The following is a 27,791-nucleotide window of genomic DNA, read 5'->3' as shown; positions in this document are numbered from 1 at the left end:
AAAAGGGTCCAGAGGGGCAACTTTTTTCACACAGAGGGTGGTGAGTGTCTGGAACAAGCTGCCAGAGGTAATAGTAGAGGCGGGTACAATTTTGTCTTTTAAAAAGCATTTAGACAGTTACATGGGTAAGATGGGTATAGAGGGATATGGGTCAAATGCAGGCGGCTTAGTGGTTTAAAAAAAAGTGCGGCATGGACAAGTTGGGCCGAAGGGCCTGTTTCCATACTGTCAACCTCTATGACTTGGCATGTCTCGACAGAAGAAACCTGTGGGCATTTTTTTAAACAAATACATTTTTGTTATAAACGTAATTTCTTTTAAAAAATGGAGCAGAAGAGCATTTTCAATGGGAAATAAATCGCCATGGATTTTCATTCCTCTTTTTAAGGTAAAAATTCCATTCAAAATCTTTTTCCTTGCTCTACTGGCTAATGTAAAATATATTGACATTTCTAAATTGGAAAAAAAAGGCTTAACAATAACATCAGAAAATAATAAGAAGGAATTATATTTTAACAGCCTTTGTGTAAATACCTTGGTACAAGCTCTTTCCTTTAATGAACCTATTTTAGTTTCGAATGATTTTAGCACCAGAGAACTAAACTGTCCTGACAAGATGAAATCAATAACTGTTAGGGTTTTAGTAACCTACATGATGCACAAAGCTTCCTCTGAATGGCTGCGATCGCTTGTTGAATCAATATATTGCTCTGCGGCTAATTACCGATATATTTTAGAATCCTCTAGCTCACTGGACAGTGGTTAATTCTTGGAAGCTTCTCAAAGGCTGGTCAATAACGTGTTACACTTTCCTAATTCCTATTTCTCTCTGGGGTACTCAGCTAAGCTTTCTCGGCTGAGTACCTGAAACATAAAAGCGAAATGAGATGAAAATGCACAGATGTAGCTGAATTATGGCTGATTTTCAGAAGAGTTTAATTGCTGCTGTAATTCACAGAGCTTGCACTACAGCACAAGTGATTTGATGGTAAATTGCTCGCAGTTCAAATGTCAATTTCTATTCAGAATGCAAATAGATTTATTACCGGCGATAGAATTACATTTCAAAGCCATTTGGAAAGCAAGATTTTCTCCTTCCCTCCAATTTTTTCTCCTTTTCTCTTCGAAGTTTTGCCTCCAGCTGGACATCTTCCAGGAGAAATTGTCCACCCTCTGATCCCTCACTGAGAAACAGCGATGGCCCAAAATACTCCTGAAGTTCCATATCTCTGACTGACCCAGGTTTGATTTGATTTGATTTATTATTGTCACGTGTATTGGGATACAGTGAAAAGTATTGTTTCTTGCCTGTTATACAGACAAAATATACTGTTCAAAGGGGAAAAGGAAAGGAGAGGGTGCAGAATATAGTCATAGAACCGTAGAGGTTTACAGCATGGAAACAGGCCCTTCAGTCCAACCTGTCCATGCCGCCCAGTTTTTGCCACTAAGCTATTCCCTATTGCCCGCGTTTGGCCCATATCCCACTATAACAATCTTACCCATGTAACTGTCTAAATGCTTCTTAAAAGACAAAATTGTAGCCACCTCTACTATTATCTCTGGCAGCTTGTTCCAGACTCTCACCACCCTCTGTGTGAAAAATTGCCCCTCTGGACCTTTTTGTATCTCTCCTCTCTCACCTTAAACCTATGCCCGATAATTTTCCCCTACCTTTGGGAAAAGCTATTGACTATCTCGCATATCTATGCCCCTCATTATTTTATAGACCTTTAAAAGATCACCCCTAAGCCTCCTACACTCCTGGGAAAAAAAGGTCCCAGTCTATCCAGCCTCTCCTTATAACTCAAACCACCAAGTCCCAGTAGCGTCCTCGTGAATCTTTTCTGCACTCTTTCTAGTTTTTAGCTTAAAAAGTGGAATGAAAATCCATGGTGACTTATTTCCCATTGAAAATGCTCCTCTGCTCCATTTTTTAAAAAAAAACATTACGTTTATAACAAAAATGCATTAGTTTAAAAAATTGCCCTCAGCTTTCTTCTGTAGAGACATGCCAAGTTCAGCCCAACTTGTCCATGCCGCCTTTTTTTCTTTCAAGAATAGGGTGACCAAAACTGTACACAGTATTCCAAGTATGGCCTTACTAATGTCTTGTACAACTTCAACAAGATGTCCCAATTCAGTTTCTTGACCATTGAAACCAAGCATGCCAAACACCATCTTCACCACCCTGTCCACCTGTGACTCCACTTTCAAGGACCTATGAACCTGTACCCTAGATCTCTTTGTTCTGTAACTCTCCCCAAAGCTCTACCATTAGCTGAGTAAGCCCTGTCCTGGGTCGATCTACCAAAATGCAACACCTCGCATTTATCTGAATTAAACTGCATCTGCCATTTATTAGCCCACTGGCCCAATAGATTAAGATCCCGGGTTATCATTGACCAGAAACAGTACTGGGCCAGCCATTTAAATACGTGGCTACAAGAGTAGGACAGAGGCAGTGAGTAACTAACTTCCTGACTTCCCGAAGACTGTCCACCATCTACAAGGCACAGGTTAGGAGTGCGATGGAATACTCTCCACTTGCCTGGATGAATGCAGCTCCAACAACACTCAAGAAGCTAGACACATGCAGGACAAAGCAGCCCGCTTGATTGGAACCCCATCCACAAACATTCATTCCCACCACCACTAATGCACAATGGCAGCAGTGTATACCATCTAAAAGATGCACTGCAGGAACTCACCAAGGCTCCTTAGGCAGCACCTTCCAAACGCACACCCACTACCATCAAGAAGGGCAAGGGCAGAAGGCACATGGGAACACCACTACCTGGAGGTTCCCATCACCATCTTAACTTGGAACTATATTGCCATTCCTTCACTGTTGCTGGATCAAAATCCTGGAACTCCTTCCCTAGAAGTGCACCCACTATGGGTGTACCTGCACCACAGGACTGCAGCATTCAAGAAAGCAGCTCAGCCCCAACTTCTCAAGGACAATTAGGGATCATAGAATCATAGAATAACTATAGCATAGAAGGAGGCCATTCAGCCCATCGAGTCTGCACCGACCACAATCCCACACAGGCCCTGTTCCTGTAACGCCACATATTTACCCTGCTAATCCCCTGACACCAGGGTCAATTTACTATGGCCAATCAACCACGCACATCTTTGGACTGTGGGAGGAAACTGGAGCACCCGAAGGAACCCCATGCAGACACGGGGAGAATGTGCAAACTCCACACAGACAGTGACCCAAGCGGGATTCATACCCAGCTCCCTAGCTCTGTGAGGCAGCAATGCTAACCACTGTGCCACCGTACTGCCCATATAAATGTGGCCTAGATAGCAACACCCAAATTCCCATGAGTGAATAAAAAATATATAGGGAACGATTTTCTCAAAGATTTTTTCCCATTTTAACACAGGAATCGGAAGCATCTTCCTTCCCTTAACATTAATCAGATTCAATTACATATTTCCATTGTTTACAAGAGATCCAGTAAATCACTCCAGAAATTTAATGTTCAGTTGAAGGACAAAATGCATCAAGATATGTTTGGTACCTGGCAGTGTTCCATTTGAGGCCGAATTGAGGCAGAGTGCCTGACTCCATTATGAGTGGTTACTTGACAAAAGATATTTCAGTTATGTTGCCTCTACAGGAAGGTGGCATGGTGGCACAGTGGTTAGCACTGCTGCCTCACAGTGCCAGAGACCCCGGTTCAATTCCCGGCTTGGGTCACTGTCTGTGTTGAGTTTGCACATTCTCCCCGTGTCTGCGTGGGTTTCATCCAGGTGCTCCGGTTTCCTCCCACAGTCTGAATGACGTGCTGGTTCGGTGCATTGACCATGCTAAATTCTCCCTCAGTTACCCAAACAGGCGCCTGAGTGTGACGACTAGGGGATTTTCACAGTAACTTCGTTGCAGTGTTAATGTCAGCCTAATTGTGACACTAATAAATAAACTTTAAACATTTAACATGATGTTCCACATGGTAAGAAAAGCAGCTTTAACTGCAATACAATAACTACATTTGGATGTTAGCACAGCAGACTAGTCACGCAGATGTCTATTTCAGATTAAGTTGCCCTCCAGAGACCTTTTCATGTCACTGAAATGCACCAAAATTAAAAACTCTACCAATCAAATGTGACATTTTAAAACAACGGTAACTGCAGCCTCCATTGTAACATTGAGATTTTGTACAAGCTTTGATGTGGTCCAAATTGTTCTCAGCTGCTGCACTTATCAGGACAATAAAGCTTTAAAAAAAAATCTATTGTGTGTTTTTGACCTGAGCTCTGAAAAGAAAGCATTATGAAGCCCTTTTAACGTCTCCTTGACGTGGCTTGTGGGCTAACATGTCCAGTCAGTATTTTAGCATTGCGAACATGTTACACTTGTTCAATGGAGGCAAGGAGAAGCGCAGGAAATGGTACATCAATTTCTTCCGCTCCCTTAGTTAGTAATGAAAGACTCAGGCACTCATTCAGAAAAATCGCTTCCCTCTTAGTTGTTTCCTCAGTCAAGTGGCATTAAAATGCTTTGTTCCATTTTGCCATTGCTTGTCCTTCCCCAAGTTTAATATGGATTGCTCAGATGCCTGGAGGGCCGAGACAGGATGGAAATCCTTCAAGAGGAACCTCTTCAGTTTGACACATATTTCAAGCATGTTTTTTTTCCTTTCCTGAATGACTCTGTTTGCCAGCTTGAATGGTTGACCTCTCAACTCCAGCTAGCGAGGCCTGTTTCATGGTACCTTTTGGACACTTAGAAACCTGGCCATTTCCTGTCTGTCAATTTGAATCAACTCTGGAGATTGAATGCTACATCTGTGACATCTCTCTCAAAGAAGCAGGGCTGCCATTCAGCTCCGAGACGGAATGATAATTCCAGTGTAATATGGCGCTCGCTTCACTCTCAAATCACCATTGCCATTATTTTGTTCACTATTAAATAGGTCAAGTTTAGAATTGTGCCAATGGGTAAAATATCCTAAAATGCCCGGGAACTATGGAAGTCAGCCTCAGATTAAGTGGGAAATTTTCCCGTCCTGCCCACCACGGGAGTTGGAGCTGGCGGGGGGCGGACCATGCAAAGGTCCATTGACCTCAGGCAGGATGTTCTGGTTTTGGGGTGAACGCGACCGGAAAATCCCGACCCAAATGCTGGCAACTAGACATTGAGTAAGCTACAACACTACTGTAGAGCTCAGGCAAACATCACAGAAATTGGGTAGGTAAGAATCCAGATCAGAATCGATTGTTCCAGCCTCACACACAATCTCAGGAGTTAGTATCACCACTTCTGGAGGAGAGTCATGTTGAACTACGAAACATTAACTCTAGTTCATAGAATCATAGAATCGTACAGTACAGAAAGAAGCCATTCGGCCCATCAAGTCCGCACTGACCACAATCCCACCCAAGCCCCATCCCCATAACCCCATCCATTTACTCTAGCTAGTCCCGCTGACACTTAGGGGCAATTTAGCATGGCCAATCAACCTAACCCGCACATCTTTGGATTGTGGGAGGAAACTGGAGCAACCGGAGGAAACCCACGCAGATACAGGGAGAACGTGCAAACTCCACATAGACAGTGACCCAAGCCAGGAATCGAACCTGGGCCGCTGGCACTGTGAGGCAGCAGTGCTAACCACTATGCTGCCGTGCCACCCAAAATTTCTCTCTCCACAGATGGTGTCAGCCCTGCTGAGCTTTTTCAGCACCTTCTGTTTTTAGTTTAAAATAGCCACCCCTCTGATGTTCAGGTTTTAGATATTTCTAAACTGAAAATCAGGCAATAGAAGCACCCTAGCTATGACTGTAACACCCCCTCCTTTCCTTCTCTATGAACAGTATGCTTTGTCTGTATAGTGTGCAAGAAACAATACTTTTCACTGTGTACTACCAATACATGTGACAATAATAAATCAAATCAAATCTAAAATCTTTTGATATCAAATCAGAAAATGCTGGAAATGCTAAACAGACAATATATATGTGACGAGAGAAGTTAACATTTCAGGTCGATGACATGGCTTCTTGGTGTAATAGTTTTATACAATTCAGCTTTTAGAGGTCAGTAATCATTCATTTTGTGCGAGATTTTCTGCGCAACCCCCCCATGTGTTTCGACGCGGCAGCGGCATCCCACTATTGGCATGACTCACCCATCCTGCTGCTGAAAAACCTGCCAAGGAAGGGTGGCGGAGGTTGGCGCCTTTGGCAGGACCAGAAGATCCCGCTCTTTGGCCCTATTTCCTTAACCCCACGCATTTACCATGGCTAATCCACCTTACCTACACATCTTTCGTTTTATATATTTCTAGAGACTTTTGCTATCTGTTTTCATATTCTGAGCTAGTTTACTCTAATAATCTATCTTACTTTTCTTTATAACTTTTTTTGTGCCTTTCTGTTGACCTTTAAAGATTTCCCAATCCTCATGTTTCCCACTAATCTTTGCCACTTTGCATGCATTATCTTTCAATTTGATACCCTCTTTTATTTCCTTAGATATCCATGGCTGATTATCCCTCTTCCTACAGTCCTCCCTTTTCACTGGTATATACTTTTGCTGAGCAATATGAAAAATCGCTTTGAAAGTCCTCCACTGTTCTTCAATTGTCCCATCATAAAGTCTTTGCTCCCGTGCTGTTGGCATCGCTCTGCATCACTAACCAGCCAACTGAGCTAACCGAGACCCCCTGGACAGGTACATCTGGGAAATAAGAGGACATCTGCCATATCCACCCCATTCTGGCAGAGGTTTGGATAGTTGTAGGGGCGGCACGGTAGCACAGTGGTTAGCACTGCTGCTTCACAGCTCCAGGGTCCCGGGTTCGATTCCCGGCTCGGGTCACTGTCTGTGTGGAGTTTGCACATTCTCCTCGTGTCTGCGTGGGTTTCCTCCGGGTGCTCCGGTTTCCTCCCACAGTCCAAAGATGTGCGGGTTAGGTTGATTGGCCAGGTTAAAAATTGTCCCTTAGAGTCCTGAGATGCATAGGTTAGAGGGATTAGCGGGTAAATATGTGGGGGTAGGGCTTGGGTGGGATTGTGGTCGGTGCAGACTCGATGGGCCGAATGGCCTCTTTCTGCACTGTAGGGTTTCTATGATTTCATATTACAGAACCACTCCATGAGAGCACCAGTAGATCCATCTCTGAGATGAAGGAAAAGTAGCCTCAAGTGATTTTTAGTTTCACTGTGGGCTACAGTGACGTAATCAATCCCTGTGCAATCCAACTTGAGGCAAGAGTTCTGCTGGGGCCTATTGAGGGTAAAATTCCTAGGGTAGACCAGGATCACCTCATGACACAAATGCTTGCGTCATGATGGAATGCATCCCAGGGTACTGAAAGAGATATGGTGGGGGGAATAGCAAATGCGCTCAGTTTTCCAAAATTTGCTGAACTCTGGGGCGTGCCAGCAGATTGGAATACAGCAAATGTGACGCCACTGTTTAAAAAAGGAGGTAGACAAAAGGCGGGTAACTATAAGCCGGTTAGCTTAACTGATGGGGAAAATGCTTGAATCTGTCAACAAGGAAGAAATAACAAGACTTCAGAAGGCCTTTCACATCAGAAAATAGGTGGAACTTAAAGAATGGGAGCAAGCCCGAACACGATCTAATTCCAGCCAGATTTCCAAAGTCTCAATCAACAATCGACACCAGCAGGGATGTGGTTTGGACCTAGATTTCATGCCCAAGGTATTTGGCTCTAACCACAAGGATCTGTTTACTGTTGTCAAAATCTAAATCCCATTCAATTTTAAAAACTGTATTCCACACTTTAAAAGCAGTTTTGCTTGTGTAATATCACAATTACGAAAGATGAAAACAAAATCAAATCTATCTTTCTTCTCCGCTAAATATTATTTCTACTATTGTTTGGCTAACACCCAAATATTCCTCATCTCCCAGTTCAGACTGTGCAAAATATAATCCAAAAGTATCAACCGTTTCAACTTGACATTTTTGAGGGGAAAAGTTGATTGACTTTTTCCCTGGACATTGACCTTTGGATCAATTTTCCCTGATTGATTTTCCTGCCCTGTTTATGTCAGGTCCGAATGTCAGCTGATGCTGGCAAAAGGGGTATATCAACTAGATTGCAAGAAAGCCAGGAATCCTTCTGTGTTACGTTGCATTAAATTATTATAAGATAATTTCTTAATGTTACTGTGGTGAACCATCGTTGGTTCCCACTGGATAGTGCTGAGCCAGGGGCTGGCCAGGACTACAAGGATGTACATATGTTACTGTTGGATTGTGCTATTGTTGCTGTTGGGTTAGGGTGGGGTTGTTATACCTTTGTATTGTAGTGTTGTGGCACATCCCAGTCGGGCTCCGCCTCCTGGGAGAGGTATAAGAGTCCCTGCTCTGGCCGGGACCCCTTCAGTCTGGGATAGTGTATATAAGTTCTGGTAGCTTCATTAACAGTAAATAAAAGCCTTTCATTTACTGAGCTTCAAGCCTCGTGTCTGAATAGCGCATCAATTTTATTTACTGTCGTTAAATTCTCGTCGGAAAAAAAAAGAGTATGGAGCAAATTCTCAAGCCGGAACGCCTTACGCTAGATCCACGTGCGGTGGGCGCTTCTAACACCTTCGACCACTGGCTGAAGTGTTTCGAAGACTACCTGGCAGCCTCCGCAGCGGTCACCACAGATGATGACAGACTCCGGGTCCTCCATGCGAGGGTAAGCGACACTGTCTACCTCGCGATCCGTGCGGCCACTAATTACCCTAAGGCCCTCGAGCTTCTAAAGAAGCGCTATACCAAACCACCTAACGAGATACATGCTCGTTACCTCCTAGCCACTCGACAACAGCAGTCTGGCGAAACGATGGAGGACTATGCCAATGAGCTCCTACAGCTAGCCAGGGGCTGTGACTGCAAAGCTGTGTTGGCTGAGCAGAGCATGTACGACCTCGCCCGAGATGCGTTTGTGGCCGGGGTCGGATCGTCGTACATTCGACTTAAACTGTTGGAGAAGGGTAACCTTAATCTTACCCAGGCCATCGAGTTAGCAGAGATGCTCGAGTCGGCTTCAAAGAGCTTAGTTTTATATCCGGAGGACCACGTGGAGACAACGTGGCAGGAGCAGTCGCAAATCCCTCCTCGTCCCTCGGGTTCGAAATGCTGTGTAATGGCGTGCTCCCATTCGGGCCAGACGACGGCTGCAGCCCCGTGCGGCCCGCGGTGCTACTTCTGTGGAGGAGCGAAGCATACCCGGCAAAAGTGTCCCGCTAAAGCTGTATTGTGCACCGCATGCGGTAAAAAAGGGCATTATGCAAAAGTGTGCCGATCTAAACCCAGGAACGGCAGTGCGGCCTGCAATTCTTCAGAGCTTGGGTCATCATCGTCGAAGTCGTCGCGGGGTTCGTCCACGTGCGAGACCAGGACGACACCATTACGGTCGACGGAGTCAGAGGAGTATGACCACCAGGGGTCGCTGAGTTTGGCGCCCTCACCCACGTGCAATTCATGGGGCAGCCATGTTGGTCGACACTGACCACGAACGACCAGCAGGGGTCCTCCGCATCGATTTCAGCTGCCTGCAGTGGCGCTCATGAACCAACGGTGGCATCGATCATCCTGGACCAGGCCAAGCCTCATAGACTCGACCGATCTATGATGAATATCCAGGTAAATAATCATGTGATTTATTGTCTGTTTGACAGCGGGAGTACTGAGAGCTTTATCCACCCAGACACTGTGAAGCGGTGTGGACTCCAGATTCAACCTGCCAAACAGACAATCTCTATGGCATCAAGGTCCCGGTCTGTTGCCGTGCTAGGGAGTTGCGTGGTAACCTTGAAAGTACAAGGCACAGTTTACAAGCGCTTCAAGCTCCTTGTGTTGCCGTATCTTTGCGCGCCAATACTTCTCGGACTAAACTTCATGGTCCACTTGAGGAGTGTAATCCTACAGTACGGTGGGCCATTCCCTTCACTGGCAGTGGGAAAACAGCAGCAGCCTCCAAATTGTCCAACGCAATTGCGTCAAGAAGCCTGTAGCCTCTTGACGCTGAAGATCACCACACCCTCCTTGTTTCAGAATCTTGTGCCAGGCTGCAAGCCCATCGCGACTAAAAGTAGGCGTTACAGCACTGAGGATCGGATCTTCATTAGATCTGAGGTTCAGCGGCTCCTCAAAGAAAGGATCATACAACCCAGTGTTAGTCCGTGGAGAGCACAGGTCGTGGTGGTCAAGAGCGGGAACAAACCCCGGATGGTCATTGACTACAGTCAGACCATTAACCAATATACGCAGCTGGATGCGTATCCCCTCCCGCGCATATCTGATATGGTCAATCAGATTGCGCAGTATCGGGTGTTCTCCACCATAGACCTCAAGTCTGCCTACCACCAACTCCCCATTCGCCCAGAGGACCGACAATACACGGCTTTTGAGGCGGATGGTCGCTTGTATCACTTTCTCAGGGTTCCCTTTGGTGTCACCAATGGGGTCTCGGTCTTCCAGCGTGCTATGGACCGAATGGTGGACCAGAACGGGCTGCGGGCTGCGGGCTACCTTCCCATACCTGGATAATGTCACCATCTGCAGCCATGACCAGCAGGACCACGACACAAACCTCCTGAACTTCTTACACACTGCATCTCGCCTGAACATGACCTACAACAGGGAGAAGTGTGTGTTTCGTACGCGCCGTTTAGCCATCCTAGGATACGTGGTGGAAAACGGTGTCATTGGCCCTGATCCAGACCGTATGCGCCCCCTTGCTGAACTTCCCTTACCTACTAGTGCAAAAGCACTGAGAAGATGCTTAGGCTTCTTCTCTTATTATGCGCAGTGGGTTCCCAACTACGCGGACAAAGCCCGTCCGCTCATTAAGTCCACGACTTTTCCCCTAACGCCAGAGGCCCGATTGGCCTTCGATAAATTGAAAGCCGACATCGCGAAAGCTACGATGCACGCGGTAGACGAGTCCATCCCCTTTCAGGTGGAAAGCGATGCATCTGATTTCGCCCTGGCCGCCACACTTAACCAGGCGGGCAGGCCCGTTGCATTTTTTTCCCGCACCCTCCAAGGCCCCGAAATTCGGCATTCAGCGGTGGAAAAGGAGGCCCAGGCCATTGTGGAGGCCGTCAGACACTGGCGCCATTACTTGGCGGGAAAACGGCTCATCCTGATCACGGACCAGCGGTCCGTGGCGTTCATGTTTAACAACATGCAGAGGGGCAAGATCAATAATGACAAGATCTTGCGGTGGAGAATTGAACTCTCCACCTATAATTACGATATCATGTATCGTCCAGGGAAACTCAATGAGCCCTCAGATGCCCTCTCGCATGGAACATGCGCTAGTATTCAGGAGGACCGTTTGCACGCACTCCATAATGATCTGTGCCATCCTGGGGTCACTCGGCTCTACCACTTTGTAAAAGCCCGCAACCTGCCTTACTCGGTGGAGGACGTCAGGTCGGCAACAAGGAGCTGTCGGATTTGCGGGGAATGCAAACCGCACTTTTACCAACCTGACCGGGCACATTTAGTCAAGGCCACTCGTCCCTTCGAGAGACTGAGTGTTGATTTTAAGGGCCCCCTTCCCTCAACAGATCGGAACGTGTACTTTCTCAATATCATCGATGAGTACTCTCGGTTCCCTTTTGTTGTTCCCTGCTCTGATACATCCACTGCCACGGTGATCAAGGCATTCCGTGATCTTTTTACCCTGTTCGGGTACCCCAGCTACATCCATAGCGACAGGGGCTCGTCGTTCATGAGCGATGACTTGAGGCAATTCCTGCTCTCATACGGGATTGCCTCTCGTAGGACCACGAGTTACAACCCTAGGGGTAATGGACAGGTGGAACGCGAGAATGCTACAGTCTGGAAGGCTGTCTTACTGGCGTTGAAGTCAAAAGGTCTTCCAGTCTCCCATTGGCAAGAGGTGCTCCCTGATGCGCTCCATTCTATTCGCTCCCTCCTGTGTACGGCAACCAATGCTACTCCCCACGAGAGGATGTTCTCTTTCCCTCGGAAGTCTTCCTCGGGGACCTCATTACCGTCTTGGTTGACGTACTCAGGACCCCTCCTCCTGCGGCGACATGTAAGGGCCCGCAAGTCCGACCCGTTGGTCGAACAGGTCCACCTCCTCCACGCCAACCCTCAGTGTGCCTATGTGGCATACCCTGACGGGCGAGAGGACACAGTCTCGATCCGTGACCTGGCGCCAGCAGGAGATGTAGCAACCCCTGTCGCTCCCATACCCCCAGTAACAAACCCATTATCTCTTATTTCTTCCCCGGACACGGCGCGGGCAGCATCGGGACCATTGCTTAACAATTTTACTCCCATGTACAGCTTGCCTGAGCCCAGGAGATGGTCGCCACCGCAGGGCGTGTCAGGATCCCCTGGACTACCGTCACCTCAGGGTCAACCGGCCTGTGAGTCCGTGGAAGAACAGCTGGACGCCGTTTTGGGGAGAACGCCACCGCAAGTGCCTACTCCGGTGTCACCGCCGGTATTGAGGAGGTCACAACGACGGTGCGGTCCCCCTGACCGTCTGAACTTATAGACTGCTGACATTTTATTCTGGTTTTTCTGTACCCCGCCGGCCTTTGTTTTCAAAGGAGGGGTGAATGTGGTAAACCATCGTTGGTTCCCACTGGATAGTGCTGAGCCAGGGGCTGGCCAGGACTACAAGGATGTACATATGTTACTGTTGGATTGTGCTATTGTTGCTGTTGGGTTAGGGTGGGGTTGTTACACCTTTGTACTGTCGTGTTGTGGTACATCCCAGTCAGGCTCCGCCTCCTGGGAGAGGTATAAGAGTCCCTGCTCTGGCCGGGACCCCTTCAGTCTGGGATAGTGTATATAAGTTCTGGTAGCTTCATTAACAGTAAATAAAAGCCTTTCATTTACTGAGCTTCAAGCCTCGTGTCTGAATAGCACATCAGTTACTAATTATTTAAATATCTTAGGGCTACAGATATTGCACTTGCACCTACAAAGTCCTACCCTTGAGGAATATTTGTTACTTAAATGCATCCATTTATATAAGAACGTAGGAGCAGGTGTAGGCCATTCAGCCCATCAAGCCTGCTCCGTCATTCGTGACGATGGCTTTTCAATGCCTTTTACCCCATGCTATCCCCATATCCCTTTATGGTATTGATATTGAGAAACCTGTCAATCTCTGCTTTCAACATACTCTTAGAGGGTTATGGATCTTCGGAATTCTCTACTCCACTCTATGAGCTGCCATCTCAGTTTAAAAATTTCTCCTCATCTTGGTACTAAGTGGCTTCCCCCTTACTTGGAAATTGCGTCCCTTGGTTCTCGACTCCCCAACCTGGGAATACATCTTACCAACGTCTAACCTTGTCTATCTGCTTAAGTACTTTGTAGGTTTCAATGAGACTTACAAAGATGCTTACAAAGGTTAACCTGGGATATCAAATTAAATCAGATGTCATGTACAGTCTGCAAAATGATTAGTGCATTGAATTTCCCAGCTAATGTAGATTTTTTCAACTCATTATAAGTCAGAATGAAATGTAACCGCAAAAGAGAATCCTTTATTCAATATAATTTTTTACTTTACCTCAAAGACTAATGAGGAATGACTTGCACCATGGGAGAATGTTATTAATTTTATTTTATTCATTCATTCGTGGGACATGGGCATTACTGGCTGGCCAGCATTTATTTCCCATCCCTAGTTGCCCTTGGAGGGCAGTTGAGAGTCAACAACATTGCTGTGGCTCTGGAGTCACATGTAGGCCTGACCAGGTAAGGATGGCAGATTTCCTTCCCCAAAGGACATTAGTGAACCAGATGGGTTTTTCCAACAATTGACAATGGTTTCACGGTCATCAGTAGATTCTTAATTCCAGATATTATTGAATTCAAATTCCACATTCTGCTGTGGTGGGGTTCGAACCCAGGTCCCCAGAACATCAGCTGAGTTTCTGGATTAATAGTCTAGTGATAATACCACTAGGCCAGCGCCTCCTCTATCATCACAACCAACATCTCCTGTGGCGGGAGTAGGGTGGGGGATCATTTTTAAAGGCAGGCATGTCATCATACCAGAATCATTGTGACCTTTGTATCTTCAACAACTTCATCACTAACACATGGGCATAGATTGGATGAGAAGACCCAGAAGAGAGAGACAATCTATTTGTTGGCTATGAACAATGGCATTGAAGTCATCATCAAGAAATCTGAGTGTTGTCAAAAACATATGCCAAGTCAGCACAAAACACCATCACTTTAACATGAAGTTCCTACACATCCTTGGGCCAAAATTGCATCTGATCTTTTCATCTCACTCTCTTAATCATCATTATCAACTACATTCATATGATTTGATTTGATTTGGTTTGGTTTGATTTGATTTATTATTGCCACATGTATTGGTATGCAATGAAAAGTATTGTTTCTTGCGTGCTATACAGAGAAAGCATACCATACATAGAGAAGGAAAGGAGTAGAATGTAGTGTTACAGTCATAGCTAGGGTGTAGAGAAAAATCAACTTAATATACAGTAGGTAGTCCGTTCAAACGTCTGATGGCAGCAGGGAAGAAGCTGTTCTTGAGTCGGTTGGTACGTGATCTCAGACTTTTGTATCTTTTTCCCGACAGAAGAAGGTGGAAGAGAGAATGTCCAGGGTGCGTGGAGTCCTTGATCATACAGGCTGCTTTTTTGAGGCGGTGGAAAGTGTAGACAGAGTCAATGGATGGGAGGCTGGTTTGCGTGATGGACTGGGCTTCGTTCACGACATTTTGTAGCTTCTTGCGATTTTGGGTAGAGCAGCAGCCATACCAAGCTGTGATACATCCAGAAAGGATGCTTTCTATGGCGCATCTGTAAAGGTCGGTGAGAGTCATAGCTGACATGCCAAATTTCCTCAGCATCCTGACAAAATAGAGGCGTTGGTGGGCTTTCTTAACTATAGCGTCGGCATGGGGGCACAAGGAAAGGTTAATGGTGATCTGGACACCTAAAAACTTGAAGCTCTCGATGATTTTCATTTTATCCCTGTTGATGTAGATGGGGTAAGAAGTTTAACAACACCAGGTTAAAGTCCAACATGTTTATTTGGTAGCAAAAGCCACACAAGTTTTTGGAGCTCCAAGCCCCTTCTTCAGGTGACTCACCTGAAGAAGGGGCTTGGAGCTCCGAAAGCTTGTGTGGCTTTTGCTACCAAATAAACCTGTTGGACTTTAACCTGGTGTTGTTAAACTTCTTACTGTGTTTACCCCAATGCCGGCACCTCCACATCATGATGTAGATGGGCACAGTAAGAAGTCTCACAACACCAGGTTAAAGTCCAACAGGTTTATTTGGTAGCACAAGTTACCAAATAAACCTGTTGGACTTTAACCTGGTGTTGTGAGACTTCTTACTGTGTTTACCCCAGTCCAACGTCGGCATCTCCACATCATGATATAGACAGGGGCATGTTCTCCACTACGCTTTCTGAAGTCGATGACAATCTCCTTCGTTTTGTTGACATTGAGGGAGAGATTATTGTCGCTGCACCAGTTCACCAGATTCTCTATCTTTCCTCTACTCCTTCTCGTCATTGTTTGAGATCCAACTCACTACAGTTGTTTTATCAGCAAACTTAAAAATCGAGTTGGAGGGGAATTTGGCCACACAGTCATAGGTGTATAAGGAGTATAGTAGGGGGCTGAAGACACAGCCTTGTGGGGCACCAGTTTTGAGGATGATCGCGGAGGAGGTATCATTGCCTTTCCTTACTGATTGCGGTCTGTGGGTTAGGTAGTCTTGGATCCAGTTGCAGAGCGAGGTGCCGAGGCCTAGGCCACAGAGTTGGAGATGAGTTTTGTAGGAATAATGGTGCTGAAGGCTGCAATGTAGTCAATAAAAAGGAGTCTGATATCAGTGTCCTTGTCATTCAGGTGTTCCAGGGTTGAGTGTAGGGCCAGGGAGATGGCGTCTGCTGTGGACCTGTTGCGGCTATAAGCAAAATGTAGTGGATCCAGGCAATCTGGGAGACCGGAGTTGATGCGTATCATTACTAACCTTTCGAAGCATTTCGTAATGATGGATGTCAGGGCCACCAGTGGTAGTAATTAAGGCACGCTGCTATGGTGGTCATTTTCTTGAAGCAGATAGGGGGCTCAGATCGGTGTAAGGAAAGGTTAAAGATGTGTGCGAATACCCCTGCCAGCTGATCCGCGCAGGATCTGAGTGCACATCCGGGGAAGATTACCCGGGTATTCTTTGACATACTGCAATCAAAATGAGAATAGATCAGCCATGATCTTATTGAATGGCAGGACAGACATGAGGAGCCCAGTAGCCTGCTTCAGCTACTATTTCGGATGCTCGTATGTTCATAACTCTAGTCGATGAATACAGAAGCTTAACCCGATACTGGAATGGTATTCCGATGCAGTTCATGGGGGTGATTTTCCCAACCCGCTGAGTGCCACAGCCTCCGCGTGTCTCCAGCTGCCGGATTTCCAGCATCGCTAGCTCCATGTCAGAAATTGGCACAGAGCTGAATAATTTATGCTAATGGCCATTTCCATGTAATCAGCTGGCCCAGGACTGAGGCCCGCTAGCCTCTCCCAACCCCGCCAGCAGTGGTTCACTCCAGCGGGGTTTACACCAGCTCCCCAATAACAGGGAACTGGTGGCCTGACCCTGCTGGAGGCCCCCCAGAAGGTTGGGGGTAAGTGGATGTGCCCCCCTGGGCATTGCAAGCTTGGCAGTGCCAGCCTGGCCCCCAGGCACTGCCCAAGGGGTAAAGTGGCAATGCCCAGCGTGCACCTTGGCACAGCCCACCAGGCATCGGGTAGTGCCAAGGTGGTTGGGCCAGAGGGGGTAGGGTCTAATGAGTGACAGGGCCTCTGGAGGGGGAGATCGGTGGGGGTGGGGGGTCCTGCTGCCACTTTGCACTCGGCAGTGACAGAGGGAGGGAGGCCAGCGATCGGGGATGGCTATCAGGACGGGGGGGATGTTGGCCTGTTGGGGGGGTCGGGGCTGCGAGGGGTGAGGTCGGGACTGTGGGGGAAGGTGGACCAGGCTGCCAGCGGGAGTGTTTGGGAGATCGGGGCTGCCGGGAGGGTGCAGGGGTGGCGGGGGGGGGGGGGGGGGGGGGGGGGGGGGGGGTCGAGGGGTACCGGACAGGATTGTGAGGGTTGGGTTGGACATGTCCGGGAGGCCAGCGATCGGGTGGTGGGATGGGGGGGGAGGGTCACATGGCCAGCAATGCGGAGTCGCAAGGTTGGCCAGCAATTAAGCTGGCCAGCAATCTGGAGGCTGGCAGCGCGAACTACTGCATCAACGCATGCGCGGTCAATGCTATGCTGCTGGCCTCTCCAGTGGGAATAGGCCGCGCCCCCTGATTTTTGCCGTGATTCACGCGAGTGCACTCTGCAGTGCACAGAGTGTGGGAGATTCAATTTATTGTCGCTACAAGACAGCCCTTTTAAAAATCTACCCCTAAGTATAAGATTTTTTTTTCTCTGAAGAGAATTCTATTCTTACAAACAGTCCCGTTTTTCCCCTCCATGCCATGCTGCAATAACCTGGAATGGCACGCAGAATAGATTCATACCAACACAGTAAGGAGATAGTTATAATCATAAATCAGCTTTCTGTCCTGCAACAAGGAGGCCTGACCTCCCCCTCCATGAAATAATTCCATCCATTGACTCTGTTTGCACTCCCCGCTGCCTCAGAAAAGCAGAGTAAGAAGTCTCACAACCTCAGGTTAAAGTCCAACAGGTTTATTTGGAATCATGAAATTTCGGAGCGCTGATCACCTGAAAAAGGATCAGCACTCCAAAAGCTTGTGATTCCAAATATACCTTTTGGACTTTAACCTGAGGTTGTGAGACTTCTTATTGTGTCCACCCCAGTCCAACGCCAGCATCTCCACATCAGAAAAGCAGCCAGCATAATCAAGGGCCCCATGTACCCCGGACATTCTCTCTTCCACCTTCTTCCGTCGAGAAAAAGAAAGAAAAGTCTGAGGTCACGTACCAACCGACTCAAGGACCTGCTGCCATCAGACTTTTGAATGGATCTACCTCATATTAAGTCGCTCTTTCTCTACGCCCTAGCTTTGACTGTAACACTACATTCTGGAACTCTCTCCTTTCCTTCTCCCCTATGCACTCTATGAACGGTATGCTTTGTCTGTATAGCACGCAAGGAACCAACACTTTTTACTGTATCCCAATACATATGACAATAGTAAATCAAATCAAATCATTTACTTTCCATTCTTCCCCAATTCCAGGCAAGATATTGACACAGAACTCATAGCATTAGAGGTAGTTTGTTCATGAGCTGTGACACATCCTTAAAAAATAATGACAGTAAGAAACATTCAACATTAAATTACATTTAAGCCTTCAGAGATGTGCACATCTATGATGCCTGGAAAATTGGAGCTGTTTTTTTCCTGTGAATCTTACTCATCACTTCATTTTACAGATGGTCTTTGTCGAAACCAGTTCCAGCCTTCGAGTTGTCCATACTGATAAACGTCAGTGACTGGCTTGACAGATAAGGAGGCAAGATAGACAAAAGGAGTGAGTTCTCAGCAGATGTTATCGACCTTTCAGCCAAGCAGCATATGTTAGTCAATGACTGGAAGAAACTCGAGTTTGGGTAAAATTGATTGGATTGTACGATAGCTTACTGGATTATTGTCTAATTCTCCCGGCAGACTCCCACTCTGTTACAATTGATTGGGTTCCAGGGCCCCTAACACAACCTGAAATATTGACACCGCCATCTGCAATTGGCTGTTTTAATTGTAGAATTAAACCTCTGACCCAGATATTGGGGTCAACTGTATTCACTTTTCTTCTTCCAATTAACCCATTTCTACTGATGGCTACAATTGATTTGCTCCTTCAGCCAGGGGGACACCACACCAGGACAATAGAGCTCTGCCTCATCCTGACATTTGACTCCCCGACGCAATGAACGGAAACTTGATTCTGCTCGTTCCCTCCTCAGAGATGCAGTAAACCTACTGCCATTTATTTATCTATCTAGTGAGCAGCTTTGAAGCCATGTTTATATTCATAGGATCCCTACAGTGCAGAAGGAGACCATTTGGCCCATCGAGTCTACACCAATATCTTACCCAGGCCCTCTCCGCTGCCCTATCCCCATAATCCCTCATGTTTACCTTCGCTGATCTTTCTAACCTACATATCTTGAGACACTAAGGGGCAATTTTTTTTTACCATGGCCAATCCACCCAGCCTGCACACCTTTGGACAGTGGGGGAAAACCGGAGCATCCAGAGGGGAGAATGTATAAACTCCACTCAGACCATCACCCAGTGGCACAGTGGTTAGCACTGCTGCCTCAGCGCCAGGGACCTGGGTTCGATTCCTGGCTTGAGTCACAGTCTGTGCGGAGTCTGCATGTTCTCCCCTGTCTGCATGAGTTTCCACCGGATGCCCCGGTTTCCTACCACAGTCCGAAAGACGTGTTGGTTAGGTGCATTGGCCATGCTAAATTCTCCCTCAGTGTAACCCGAACAGGCATTAGGGTATGGTGACTGGGGGATTTTCGCAGTAACTTCATTGCAGTGTTAATGTAAGCCTACTTGTGACACTATTAGATAAACTTTAACTTTAAATTTTTTTTTAACTTTTCTAATCCTCTTCCCGCACCTAGTGGTGCACTAAGGCAGACTTTTGTTTGCTTCCATACCTAGTTATTCCTGGAACAGGTCGCAAGTCTGTCGCCAGAGGCTCATAGCCTCTGGGAGAGATGCCACTCCACATCAAGCATGGCTGACCAGGTGTCTCTCCTGCTCTTCCCGCCAGCAGTAAGAATCCTTCCTAATGTGTTGGAAGGACTTGCAGGTTGACACTCAACCTGTTTGACTGCACTATGAACGCATCTTCCTTGGCCATCAAGTCCTGGGGCGGGACTCGAACCTGGCCCAGAGGCAGGGACGCTACCCACTGCACCACAAGACCTCTATGTTTACATGGAGCTCCCAAAATGACAATGCACCTCGTGATTCAGAGCCTGAAGTAACATCTTTCATACCTGTACACAAGATTCAATTTCACCTGATTCTGGGAAAATTGCAACTTTGCACTAAGAAAACATCTTTGGTAATGTGAAGCAGTCCCATCGCCCCCTCTCCCACCCTTACTCCCTTGAGACTACTTGCTGCACTAAGCGGATCAAAGAAGGTATTGAACGTTTTTGGTGTGGGTGAATTTGCATTCTGGGACTGCTTGTTGCCAGCAATGGACACCAAAAGCTCCATGCCCCACTTCACAATCTTCCCTTTGATAAACCCAAACAGTTTAAACATCAATAAGTGACTCCAATTAAATAAGTATAAATTCCATGTCAAAAAACTTGAGTTGGGGAACTAATGTTGGATTATTTTTGTTCCCTTTCTCTGTTCTTTTAGTTCACTCGCTGAGATGGTGCACAGACATGGCAAATGACCCATGTCAACTAATACATCTATTAAGGCCTCTCGAGGGGTTCATCCATCTGCCACCTGTGACTTTGATGTACTGTTCAGGTGTAATGTGATCCGCGATGGTTAGTGTGCTGACAAAAATGAAGATACAAAGCAATTCTTTCCAGGGCACACTGGAATCTGCTCCCTTTTCAGCCGATCAGAAGTTGCGTTCTCTTTACAAAATAACTGCTACACAATCAAAGTATTCTGATTCTTTGAAGAGAGAGCAGCAAAAAGTCTCCCTCAATGCCATGCGTTTTCACTTCACGTCTTATGCCCTAGAAATCGGAAGCGGAATTTGTTTGGGGCTTTTTTCAGGCCCAGGTTCAGCATTAAGAGAGCAGCAGCACATACCTGAACTACCAGGCTGAAGGATAGATGGAAATCTGTCCTCGGACTTCAACAACATATTCAAGATGAGTTGGAATGCTGCCACAGAGACAGCTCACCCAAGAGAAGACATCACTGTCAAGATCTCTTACAACATCTACCTCGTTGTAGCACGAGGTATCATAGAACCATAGAAACATAGAAGGCAGGAGCAGGAGGAGGCCTTTTGGCCCTTCGAGCCTGCTCCGCCATTCATCATAATCATAGCAGTTCATCCAACTCAATAGCCTAATCCTGCTTTCTCCTCATAACCTTTCATCCCATTCACCCCAAGTACTATATCTAGAAGCCTCTTGAATATATTCAATGTTTTGGCATCAACTACTTCCTGTGGTAATGAATTCCACAGGCTCACCACTCTTTGGGTGAAGAAATGTCTCCTCATCTCCTTCCTAAATGGTCTACTCCGAATCCTCAGACTGTGACACCTGGTTCTGACCACCCCACCATTGGGAACATCCTCCCAGCATCTACCCTGTCGAGTCCTGTTAGAATTTTATAAGTCTCGATGAGATCCACCCTCACTCGTATGAACTCCAGCGAAAACAATCCTAACCGAGACAAACTCTCCTCATACATCAATCCCGCCATCCCCGGAATCAGCCTGGTAAATCTTCGCTGCACTCCCTCAAGGGCAAGAACATCCTTCATCACAATGAGTAAGCCTTGAATCACAGCGGTGATTTATGGACGGATAGTTAAACTACTTACAAACATGCTCAGTGCAGATCTAGGGCTGGTTCCACCAATTCCTGGGCTCACACTAAAAGTTCCCTCCGACCAGGACCCGCGCCTTAGCACCCGATAGGTGACAGTTCACATGCTTCCTCCTGACAGGCTCCCAGTAGAGTCCTGTGACTCTTGAACACCCAACCCATGAACATCTGCTCCTTAAAGGGGCCACACTACCACAGCATTTATTTATTTATTTATTAGTGTCACAGGTAGGCTTACATTAACACTGCAATGAAGTTACTGTGAAAATCCCCTAGTTGCCACACTCTGGCGCCTTTTCGGGTACACTGAGGGAGAATTTAGCATAGCCAATGCACCTAAACAGCATGGCTTTCGGACTGTGGGAGGAAACTGGAGCACCCGGAGGAAACCCACGCAGACACGAGGAGAAAGTGCAGGCTCCGCACAGACAGTGACCCGAGTCAGGAATCGAACCCGGATCCCTGGCGCTGTGAGGCAGCAGTGCTAACCACTGTGCCACCGTGCTGCATTGCTCAGGAGAGGCCTAGAGGAGGGGTTGGAGCAAATTGTGGGGAGAGGGAGTTGAGAGCAGTTTCTGTGGCATTGCGGGGGAGTGCTCCCGCTCTTTCTGATTCCACATGAAGGTTTTCTTTCAGATAGTGAAACAGATCTTTTCTACAGAGCTCCAGAAGCCAGTGAAGAATCCTGAGCTGGGCAGGACTAGCCACCTCCATCTCTCACTGACTCATTTCAGCAAAGAATCCTTCAACTGCTATTGGTCCCTAATTGATATATTTAAGGGAGCCTGTTTTATGCTTCTTCCCAACAGGCCATAAATTTAACAGCGGCATTGTCATTCACACAGATCGAACTCATGAGGCGGGATTTAACGGCCTCGCTCAGGCGAGACCGGAAATTCCCACCCGAGGTCAATGGAGATTTCTGTTGTCGGATCTTCGCCCGCTCCGATTCTGTGGTGGGCAAGGTGGTAGAGTTCCAGCAACGATGTCCAATTACTTTGCTTCCATTTTACACTGAGAAATGGCTGCAACAAGTACCAAATTGTAACACATAAAGTTCTCACTTGTTTTCTCGATTTTGTTTCATTCATAGCCAGAACTGTTGTCTCCCCCAGTTTTTTGCTGGTTCTCATCAAACATTGGGCACGATTAAGTCACCTTAAGTAGTTTATAATCTTGGGTTTCTAAAATCCTTTACATGATTATCCGAACTAAGCAACCCTCCGTTATTTTAGTTAACGAGCACAAACATTGGGGTGATTTTCAACTTAAACTACACTCAACAACCTGTAGAGTTTTCAGATCCTTCCTTCATAAGTCTTGTGCTTTACCCTGAATGCCCAAATGAAAAATGACCCAACACGTTAATTCTCTGACATTTCTTCTTCAGTCCAGCTCATGTCGCTGTAACAAAACATAATCAAAAGTAATGATTCCACTTGCAAACCTCCTGGTAAGAGCCTCATAATTTATCTTGACATCTCCCTCCACCCTGTCTATTCTTAAGTGACCTTAATGAATGAGTTTCCCAATTAGTGTTCTTGTTTGAAGCAACATGGTCCTAAAATTTCTGACTCATTCTAGGATCCATTTTTTTTCTATTTCACTCATCTTAAATATTTTTGTTTCAATAACGGACTCTGATGACATCAGCAACCTAGCTGACTTCAAGGAGCGCACTGAGCAGTGGAAAGGTGAGACAGATACTCAATGACTCTGTCTACACTTCCCCGCTGCCTCGGAAAAGCAGCCAGCATAATTAAGGACCCCACACACCGCGGACATACTCTTTTCCACCTTCTTCCGTCGGGAAAAAGATGCAAACGTCTGAGGTCACGTACCAAACGACTCAAGAACAGCTTCTTCCCTGCTGCCATCAGACTTTTGAATGGACCTACCTCAGATTAAGCTGATCTTTCTCTACACCCTAGCTATGACTGTAACACTACATTCTGCACCCTCTCCTTTCCTTCACTATGTACGATATGCTTTGCCTGTACAGCGTGCAAGAAACAATACTTTTCATAGTATACTAATACATGTGACAATAACAAATCAAATCAAATCAGTTTTGACATTTCAACCTCACACACTAACTATCATTCACACACAATCTGCATTAGTATCTATAATCTACAGAATCACCAATTCCACAATCCCGTGTTCCATCTCCCATCCAAAGCTCCCATGAAATTTAGCTCATTTGACTCTCTGCCGATTATCTCCTCGCCTAGAAAAGCCTCCTTTCGCCCATCATCCCTGTGCTCTCTGCCCTTCATTGGCTTCTAGTGTCCCAACACCTCAAACTTATAGTTCTCATTCGGTGCTTCACCTCAGCTTTTCACTGTAACCTCCTCTTATTTTACAATCACAAGCAAATAAAACTCTTGGCTTCATAAATACAGGCATAAAGTATAGAAGCATGAGAAAGTTAAATTAAAACTTTATAGAACGCTGATTGGGCCTTAGTGGAGTCAATCCTGGGCATTACACTTTAGGAAGGATGTCTTCGAGAGGATTTACCAGGATGGTAAAAAGATTTACCAGGATGGCACCAGAAAAGATTTACCAGGATGGCACCAGGGATGGGCGGCATGGTGACACAGTGGTTAGCACTGCTGCCTCACAGCGCCAGGGACCCGGGTTTGCTTCCAGCCTTGGGTGTGGAGTTTGCACATTCTCTCTGTGTCTGCGTGGGTTTCCTCCGGGTGCTCCGGTTTCCTCTCACAGTCCAAAGATGTGCAGGTTAGGTGGATTGGCCATGGTAAATGCACGGGGTTACAGGGATAGGGCAGGAGAGGTGGGACTGGGTAAGGTGCTTTCAGAGAGTCGGTCAGACTCGATGGGCTGAATGGTCTCCTTCTGCCCTGCAGGGATCCTATAGTTCTATCTGATGACCTTTCAGGTATGTGGAGAGACTGGAGAAGTTGGGATTGTTTTCAAAGCAGAGCAGATGAAGATGGGATTAGACAGATGTATTTAAAATCATGAATGGTTTGATAGAGTAAGTCAGGAAAACCTGTTTGCAGAAAGTTAAGTAAATAAAGAACAATAATTTAAATTGATTGGCGAAGAACCCGAGGCAATGGGATTTTTTGGAGACTGATCACCCCCTAGGCCCGGCCCATAATAGGCCCCGCCTCCTTGGCCCTGCTCCCAGGCCCTACTGCCTTCACCCCACCCCCTTGCCCACCAGGCCCTGCCCATTGCCTCCACCCCCTTGCCCCTAGATCCCATCCATTGGTCCCATCCCATGGGCCCTGCCCCATAGTCCCCGCCCCCTAGGCCCCACCCCCTAGTCTCCGCCCCCTTGGCACTGCCCGATGCCTGATGGGCAGTATCAAGATGCACCCTGGGGCATGGGCAGTTTGCCCCTTAGGCAGTGCCGGGGGTGCAAACTGGCATTGTCAGGATGCCCATGCCCAGGGGGCACCACCCCCCTGCCGCGCAACTCCCTGAGGGGCCCCAATTACCCCCCCTTCACTCCGGCAGCATCTCCCTCTAGTTCCCCACAAGTGGGGAGTTACTCTAAACACTGCCGGAGTGAAACACTCCTGGCAGGGTGGGAGATACTATCGGACCCGGAGAATTCCATGCCGGGCCCGATAATGATATTTAAAATACATGAATAACAGATTTATATAACTTACCTCTCTTCCCGCCTGTTTCTAGTGCGGTCCCAACGGTGCCTGTTCTTCGGCTGTGGGAGACGCTCATGCGTCGGGAATGCATGCACGAATCCCGCAAAATAGCCGACACGTGCATCTCCCAACTCCAAAAAACGTGCGTGTCGGGATGGGAGAATCCGCCCCAATGTTCCCAATTGTGGGGAGTCCAGAATTAGGATCATAGTTTGAGGCTAAGGGGTAAACCTTTTAGGACTCAGGTGAGGAGAAATTTCTTCACCCAGAGGGTGGTGAATGTGTGGAATTCACTACCACAGAATGTAGTTGAGGCCACAAAGTTGTGTGATTTCAAGAAGAAAGTAGATATAGCTCTTGGGGCTAAAGGGATCAAGGGATATGAGCGGAAGGCGGGATCAGGATATCGATTTTGGTGATCAACCATGATCAAAATGAATGGCGGAGCAGGCTCGAAGGGCAGAATGGCCTACTCCTGCTTCTAGTTTCTATGTTTCTATGTTCCTATGTTTCTCTGTAACTGTCAATCAATGCTCATTTGAGCATAAAGTGGCAGCAGGCCAGCCGGGGTTGGTGGGAATGTATTCCCCGCAACTCTTTGGCCATCCTAAAAGTTCAGGCCTTGCTCCAGAAACAGAAAATTCTGCCCTTAGTCTTTAGCTTAGAGTCTAAGCTAAATGGTTTACTTATCACTCCCGTGTTAACAAGTTAGATTTTTCCTCTTGTCCACTTCAAGTGATAATAACACATAAGATCTCAACCAATCAAGTATTAAGAGTGTGAACTATCACATAATTGTACAATGCTTCTGTTTAATGCTTTTAAAACCATAATTAGTCATCCCTGATTCAAAACAAATGTTAAAATGAGAAAGAACTGGGAAATGAACTATTGAGGGTTTCCCAAGTATGTCATTCCATAAGTGGTTTAACAATGACAGTTTTGCGGAGTTATTGAATATAAATGTAGGTAATTATCCTGTTAGTAATTAAACTCTGTGCATATTAGACTATGATAGATTACAACTATGGGTTTTTGGTCCTGAAAGCAATTTTTTCATTGTGCCAAAATTATACTCCTGTTTTTCTTACAACTGTTGCAGAGTGATTTCTGTAACATGCTCCAGTGTGAAAGTTGACCTGGACTGTTCAGATTACAGTCTGACAGAACATTTACCGTACTGGACTATTAAAGATTATACTTGGCAAAAGCAGCAAAATACTGCAGATGCTGGAGATCTGAAATAAAAACAGAAATGCTGGAAAAACTCAAAGAGAGCAATTGTACAGAAAAAATTCTAAGTGCTGAATGAACGTGAAAATGAGAGAATCGCGCCCATTCTTTTGGGTGAGTTCTCAGACGCTATCTGAAGCCACTTAGAGAAAAAAATGAGGCAAAGTGTGATTCACCCCAGTAGGTGGAGTGGATGAAATCTATTCACCCTGGGAAGCCAGCTGCTGAATCCTCCTCACAGCTCACCCTCCCACCCAACTTTGTACCATCTGCAAATATAGAGATAATACATTTAGTTCCCCCTTCCAGATCATTAATATATAATGTGAACAGTTGGGGTCCGAGCACAGATCCCTGCGGAAGTCCACTAGCCACTGACTGCCAATCAGAAAAAGACCCATTTATGCCAACGCTTTGCTTCCTGTCTGCTAACCAGCTTTCTATCCATCTCAAGACATTACCTGCAATCCCATGTGCTTTACATACTGATCTATTATGTGAGACCTTGTTGAAAGCCTTCCGAAAGTTTAAATAAACCACATCCACTGGTTCTCCTCAGTCAACTCTACTAGTTACATCCTCAAAGAATTCCAATAGATTCGTCAAGTATGATTTCCCTTTTGTAAATCCATGCTGACTTTGTCTGATTATATCACTGCCTTCCAAATGCTGAGTTGTGAAATCCTTGATAACGGACTCTCGTAACTTCCGATTCTAGTAGTTCTGAGAGTATCGAGGTTTTGTTTGCTGGGAACTTGCTTACAGTTCGTGTGTGAGATCTGACTCCATTTCAGTCTGAGAAGCCTCAAGATGGTCAGCATTCCTCTGATCTCTTTTCCCGTGTGCAGTGAGTGTAGTTATAGATGGTGTTGCACCAATGATGTCACTTTGACAGCACATTCTGACCTTGGACCTTGTTGTCTGAAAGAGCCTGATCGAGGATGTTGAGGAACTTCTGGGCCCTTTCTGGGTCAGCGGGACGGCAGGTGCTGATACAAGGTCGATACTTCTCCTCAGAGTGGTATAGTTTCCTTGGCTGAAGCCTGACATTGCTACACGCCAAGGAGTGGTCAGTGTCACAGTTAGCACTGTGACAGCTATAATTGATGTCACAATTGATGAGGACACTGTTGATTCTGGTGATGATGAGACCTAGCTGGTGCAAATGGTGTGATCTTGGATGTCTCCAGGACACGTTAGGACAAGGTTTGGTTTGGAAGTAGCTGTTTGTCACACAGAGTCCATGGTAACCATAAGACCATAAGACATAGGAGCAGAATTAGGCCACTCGGCCCATCGAGTCTGCTCCGCCATTCAATCATGGCTGATATTTTTCTCATCCCCATTCTCCTGCCT

Source organism: Mustelus asterias, chromosome 11 (assembly GCF_964213995.1).
Source record: "Mustelus asterias chromosome 11, sMusAst1.hap1.1, whole genome shotgun sequence".
In the NCBI taxonomy this organism is placed as follows: Eukaryota; Metazoa; Chordata; class Chondrichthyes; order Carcharhiniformes; family Triakidae; genus Mustelus; species Mustelus asterias.
The sequence above is the reverse complement of the archived record's forward strand: the minus strand, read 5'-3'. Positions refer to the sequence as shown.